Below are 6373 nucleotides of genomic sequence, written 5' to 3' on the forward strand. Positions count from 1 at the left end.
TATTCTACTGGAAAAAATATGTACGTTCATTCAATAATAAATTCACAATAGTTCAACATCACTCAGTCTTGCTTCAGGTACAGTTTGTATTGCCTGCTGCCGTGGTCCTTCATATTCCTGTGTTTTAATAGTAGAGTATAAATAAGCAATGATTACATAGTGATTATAACAACAAAGCAATAAAATTGGCATTGCTTCATTTTTATTCTGACTCAATTTGGAGATTTTGCTTATGCCTAAAACTTAAAGTACTGAGTGGAAACTATGGTGCAACATTTTACTTTGCTAAAGATATCTAAGTAATTTTTAAATTGTGTTTGTTAAAACTAAGGAAAGGAAACATTGCATCATTAACACATTTTGCTATTTGTCTAAAATATACAGTATATTTCACAGACATCCAGTTTTATTTATGAGCCCTGGCCCGGTTGCTCAGTTGGTTGGAAAATCATCCCATTCACCAGAAAGGTTGTGGGTTCTATTCCTGGTCAGGACACAAACCTAGATTGCAGGTTTGATCCCAGGTTGGGGTGCACAGGGGAAACAACCAATTGATGTTTCTCTCTCACATCGATTTCTTTCTTTTTCTCTCTTTCTCTCTCCCTTCCTCTCTCTAAAAATCAACTAAAAAAATCATATCCTCAGGTGAGGATTAAAAATGTATTTATAAGTTACTTTGAAGTTATTGGTGACTATGATGATTGTAGGTTCATGTTTTTCTATTTAAAAATAAATTAGTTAAATGTAAAAGAAGTAAAGCAGTATTCCCCTTTTTTGTATTATGATATTTTTTACTTAATTATTTTTCTACTAGGATAAATATAAAAATGAAGTAGAATAAAAGAAAATTGTAATTGCCTGCATTTGTTTTCTAGCCATTATTTTCAGTTCATTTCACAGTTATCACTGAATATAAACTTGCCATAATGGGAAGAAATTACTTCAAAATCTAGGCTTTATTAATCAACATTTGGTAATTTCTCATTTCTTTCTTACCATCTTCTTTAAAGAAACTTAGATATTTAGGAAAAGTAGATTTCTTGTGATGAAGATTGATTCTGCTGTGGAATATAAGGGAGGTTTTGTCTTCAACACTTTAGCTCTTCAGTTCACAAAAAAAGATTTGGATAAAAATCTAGCACCTTTTTGTTATTTATTTCACTTATAAATATCATAGAGGAAGAATAAAATAAACCTAATGAATAGAAAGCATATTCAATCATTTCTCATCTCACACCAAATAAAGTTTATTACTCTGCTTTCACATGACAGACATAGAATTGTATCATCTCAATGGTCTTCTTGATTGAGAATAAATGCTTCATTAAATTTAAATATAGCAACCTAATAACAATGCTCAAACCAGAAAGAATAATGACTGACATTAAAAAGAACATATATATTACTCTTTAGACCATATTCAACTTTTAGATAAAATGCAATGCTTAATATTCACAATTGCATAAGTGCAAAGAATTATAATATGACCTAAGTATATAAAAATCAAACTTAATTTTAGAGCAAATTCAAATGTAAAGAGATCTGGTTGATAGTTTTCAAAATGGGAATTATATCAAAAAGGGGGTTTGGAATTTTTTCTACTGCTTTCTCTGCATCAATAGATGTGATCATGTGATTTTGGTCCTCCAATCTGTTTATGTGATGTATCACATTTGTTGATTTGCAAATATTTTACCAGTCTTGCTTCCCTGTAAAAAATCCCACTTGGTCATGGTATATGATCTTTTTAATGTACTGCTGGATCCAATTTGTTAATATTTTCTTAAGGATTTTAGCATCTATGCTCATCAGGGATATTGGCCTGCAATTCTCTTTCTTTTTAGTGTCTTTATCTGGTTTTGCAATTAGGATACTACTGGCCTCATAAAATGAGCTTGGAATTGTTTAAAATTTAAAGTACTGAGTGGAAACTAGGGTGCAACATTTTACTTTGCTAAAGATATCTAAGTAATTTTTTGGAATACTTTGAGGAGGATGGGTGTTAGTTCTTCTGTGAATGTTTGGTAAAACTCCCCTGTATAGGCAAAGATGTGGAGAAAAGGGAACCCTAGTACACTGCTGGCGGGAATACAGACTGGTACAGACACTGTGGAATATAGTATGGAGTTTCCTCAAAAAATTAAAAATGGAACTCCCATTTGACTCAGTGATCGCACTTCTAGGAATATCCTACCTAATAATAGACTAATATGCAAATTGATCGCACCTTCACTACGCCCAAGCCACGCCCACCAGCCAAACCATGCCCACCAGCCAATCAGGGCAAATATGCAAATTACCCCAACCAAGATGGTGGTTAATTTTCATATCAAGACAGCGTAGAAAGAAGCCAAGAGCTGCAGAAGGGAGCAAAGCTGCGGAGAAGCAAGCAAGCCCGGGGGAGGAGAAGGGAGAAGTGCAGGTGGGGCTGGTGGAGAAGGAAAGAAAGCAAGTTGGCGGTGGAGAAGGCGGGGTGGGGGAGAAGGGAGAGCAGGCGGGGCGGGATAGAGTACAGCAGGAAGCCCTATTGCAGGAAACTTCCTGCAACGGGAACACTAGTATCCTAATAAACCAGAAATACCAATTAGAAAGAACATATGCACCCCTATGTTCATAGCAGCACGATTACAATATCTAAGATTTGGAAGCAGCCTAAGTGCACATCACTGTGGTACAACCAGTCTGGTGTGGCTCAATGGTTGAGCGTTGACCTGTGAACCAGTAGGTCATGGTTCGATTCCTGGTCAGGGCATATGCCTGGGTTGCAGGCTCAATCTCTAATACGGGGCGTGCAGGAGCCAATCAATGATTCTTTCTCACCATTGATATTTCTATCTCACACTCCCTCTCCCTTTTTCTCTGATATCAATAAAAATATATTTTTAAAAAGCTGTGGTACATTTGCACAATGGAATACTACGCTGCTATAAAAAGGAAAGAACTCTTACCATTTGCAACAGCATGAATTGACCTGGAGAGTATTATGCTAAGTGAAATAAGCCAGTCAGAGAAAGTTAAGTATCACATGGTCTCACTCATATGTGGAATCTAATGAACAAAATAAACTGGTGAAAAAAATAGATCCAGAGACATAGAAGCATGTAACAGACTGACAGATTTTAGAGGGAAGGCAGGGGTAGGTGGGCAGGTGGGCAGTGATTAACCAGGAAACATACATATTGCATAGCCCATACATGTCCAAACATACATATGGACATAGACAATAGTGTGGTAAAAGCCTGGGCAGGGTGGGTGCAGGAGAGAGAGGGTCAATGGGGAAAAAACAAACAAACAAACAAAGGGGACATCTGTAATACTTTCAACAATAAAGATTAAAAATAAAATGGGGACTGTAGAAGAAAGAACAAATAATTATAATCCCTAGATTACTAGCTATGGCAGATAGGTGAATAGTAATGAACTTTTCACAGAGATGAATGGAAGAGGAGCAATGCGTATATTTGAAGGGAGTGTGGACAGAGTTCAGGTTTTTAACACAAAGAGTTTGACTTGCATTGGAATCCTCCAATTGGAAATGCAAAATAGGAAGTTTGGGCTAAAAATGACCCACTCCCCAAATAAATTTCCCAGGCATCAGGCACAAATAGTTCCTACTAGAAATCTTTTCTTGTAAGTCTATTTAGCAAATTCAATTCCTAACTCAAAATATGCCCTCACTTAAATCTAATTATCATACATTATTCCTTACCTAAATCTAATTATTGTATGTTATTCCTTATCCTATCTAATAAAGAGGAAATATGCTAATTGACTGACACACCCTCATAAGATGGTGGCACCCACAGCCACAAGATGGCGACACCCAGTCCCCTCAGCCCCGCCTCATCCAGCCTCAGTCCCCCAGTCCCCTCAGCCCTGCTGGGGGGCAGCAGGCGTCACGCACCTAATCCAACTGGAGTCCCCCAGTCCCCTCAGCCCCACCTCATCCAGCCTCAGTCCCCCAGTCCCCTCAGCCCCGCAGGGGAAAGCAGTTGGGGGTGATCAGGCTGGCAGGGGCGGGCAGTTGGGGATGATCATGTCGGCAGGAGAGCAGTTAGGCATCAATTAGGCCAGCAGGGGAGTGGTTAGGGGGCTATCAGGCTGGCAGGCAGAGTGGTTAGGGGCAATCAGACAGGCAGGCAGGTGAATGGTTAGGAGCCAGCAGTCCTGGATTGGGCCTAAACCGGCAGTCGGACATCCCCCGAGGGGTCCCAGATTGGAGAGGGTGCACGCTAGGGTGAGGGACACCCCACCCCCATGCACGAATTTTGTGTACCAGGCCTCTAGTTTAACTATAAATGTCATTTCTAAGCACCCAGTTCTATACGCCAGTGACTTAAACTCTTTCCTAAAAGCCATCTTTAACATTTAGGATTTCAAGAAATCCAAAGGTCATCCTACACACACTCCTTTCCTTTCTGCTACTATGAGAGATCATTCTGTCAGTTTTACTATCTAAATACTTCTGAAATCCATCTGCTTTTTTATTCATAACTTTTATTTCCCTCATGTAGTAGTTTCTTAAATTGTCTTACATTTACTTTTTCTGCTTGCATTATATTTTCCTAACTAAATCCAGAGCTATGTTGTTAAAATATAAATCTGACTATGTATCTCTTTTTATTAAAAATTTTGTAATAACAACTTTTCTGTGAATTTAATATAAAGACTAATCCTTAAAATAGACTGGAAATAGGTATGTTCTATTTTTCCTATTGTATCTTGTTTCATTCCTCCTTTCTTTTATTTCACCCACAATAACCACATTCAAAAATTTCCTGCTCTTTTTCACATATATCACTAGGGATCTTTCAATATAAAAACATAAAGTTAAATTGGGCTAATTTGAACAGAAAGTGAGATTATTAGGAATTATGTAGCAGAGCTCACAGAATTTACATTGATGTGAGAGAGACATATCGATTGGTTGCCTCCAATACACACCTACTGGGAATCGAACCCACGACCTAGGTATGTACACAGGCAATCAAACCCGTGACCTTCCATGTGCATTAGATGATGTTCCTACAAACTGAGCCACCCAACCAGGGCTTGTATGGTTATTTGATTAAGGTTACTAAGCATATCACTTTTGTTAAAATTTTATCCTTAGTACTAACTAAACACAGTGCCTTTCATAGAATGGGTATTTAACATACAATAGCTGAACAAATAAGTAAGCTATTTGATATTGTAATGGTGAATGACTGTGCTAAGTAGTTCTTGTAAAATAAGCATAATAAGCTACAGAAATCAAGACAGTGTGGTACTGGTGAAAGAATAAACAAATAGATCAATAGGAAGGAATAAAAAGCTCACAAATGGCCAACACAAATATAGTCAACAGATGTTTGGGGAAAAGGCAAAAGCAATATAATGGAGTGTGGGAAAGCATGGGACTTGGTTGGAAAGTCTGTAAGGAGGAATCTCTAAAAGCTCGGAGGCCTCTGGGGGACCTTTCTGAAGGCCGCAGCCACTGCCTTGACTTTTCCAAACAAATCTGACCCCCCTGGTGTTTTATTAGAATCTTTATGTTTAGAGTTAAAAACGTCCTTGTTCAAAAGGCACTACAGATGCAGGTGTTTTCTCAAGGATGCTTACCCTGCTGATTGTATCTAGAGATTAATTTTAGTTCATGCTGTTGTGACAATAAAAGCCTAAGGAGGCAGATAAATGCGGCTACTCAGTGGCGACAGCCAAGTAGTCCCTTAGCTTCTTTCACAGAAACATGTGTGAGAGTTATCTATTCATCTGTCTCTCAGGGTCTGCCGGTCTGCCCCACCAATGGAGCAAAGATAGTCTTTTTAGAAAATGGCACTGGAACAACAGGACATACACACACACACACACACACACACACACACACACACACACAATAAATCTAGATATAGAACTTATACCTTTCAAAAAATTAATCCCACATGCATCACTGACCCAAATATCAAATGCAAAACTATAAACTTCTAGATAATAACATCAGAGAAAACCTAAATGACCTGTGTACAGTGATGATTTTTGTGATACAATAACAAATACACCATCTATCAAAGAATGAATTCATAAGTTGGACTTGATTAAAATAAAATAAAATATAAAATAAAATAAAAAAAAATAAAATAAAAAAAATAAAATAAAAACTTCTGCTCTGCAAAAAAAAAAAAAAAGACAAAAAAACAAAAATCTTCTGCTCTGCAAAAGACAATGTGAAGCAAATGAGAAGACACTCCACAGACTGGCAGAAAATATTTGCAAAAGACATAGCTGGCAAAGGACTATTTTCCAGACTATACAAAGAACTCCTTAAACTCAACAATGAGAACACAAACAAACACATTTAAAAAGTGGACCAAAGACGTTAAAAGGCACTTCATCA

The sequence above is a fragment of the Cnephaeus nilssonii genome (assembly GCF_951640355.1).
Source record: "Cnephaeus nilssonii genome assembly, chromosome: 6".
In the NCBI taxonomy this organism is placed as follows: Eukaryota; Metazoa; Chordata; class Mammalia; order Chiroptera; family Vespertilionidae; genus Cnephaeus; species Cnephaeus nilssonii.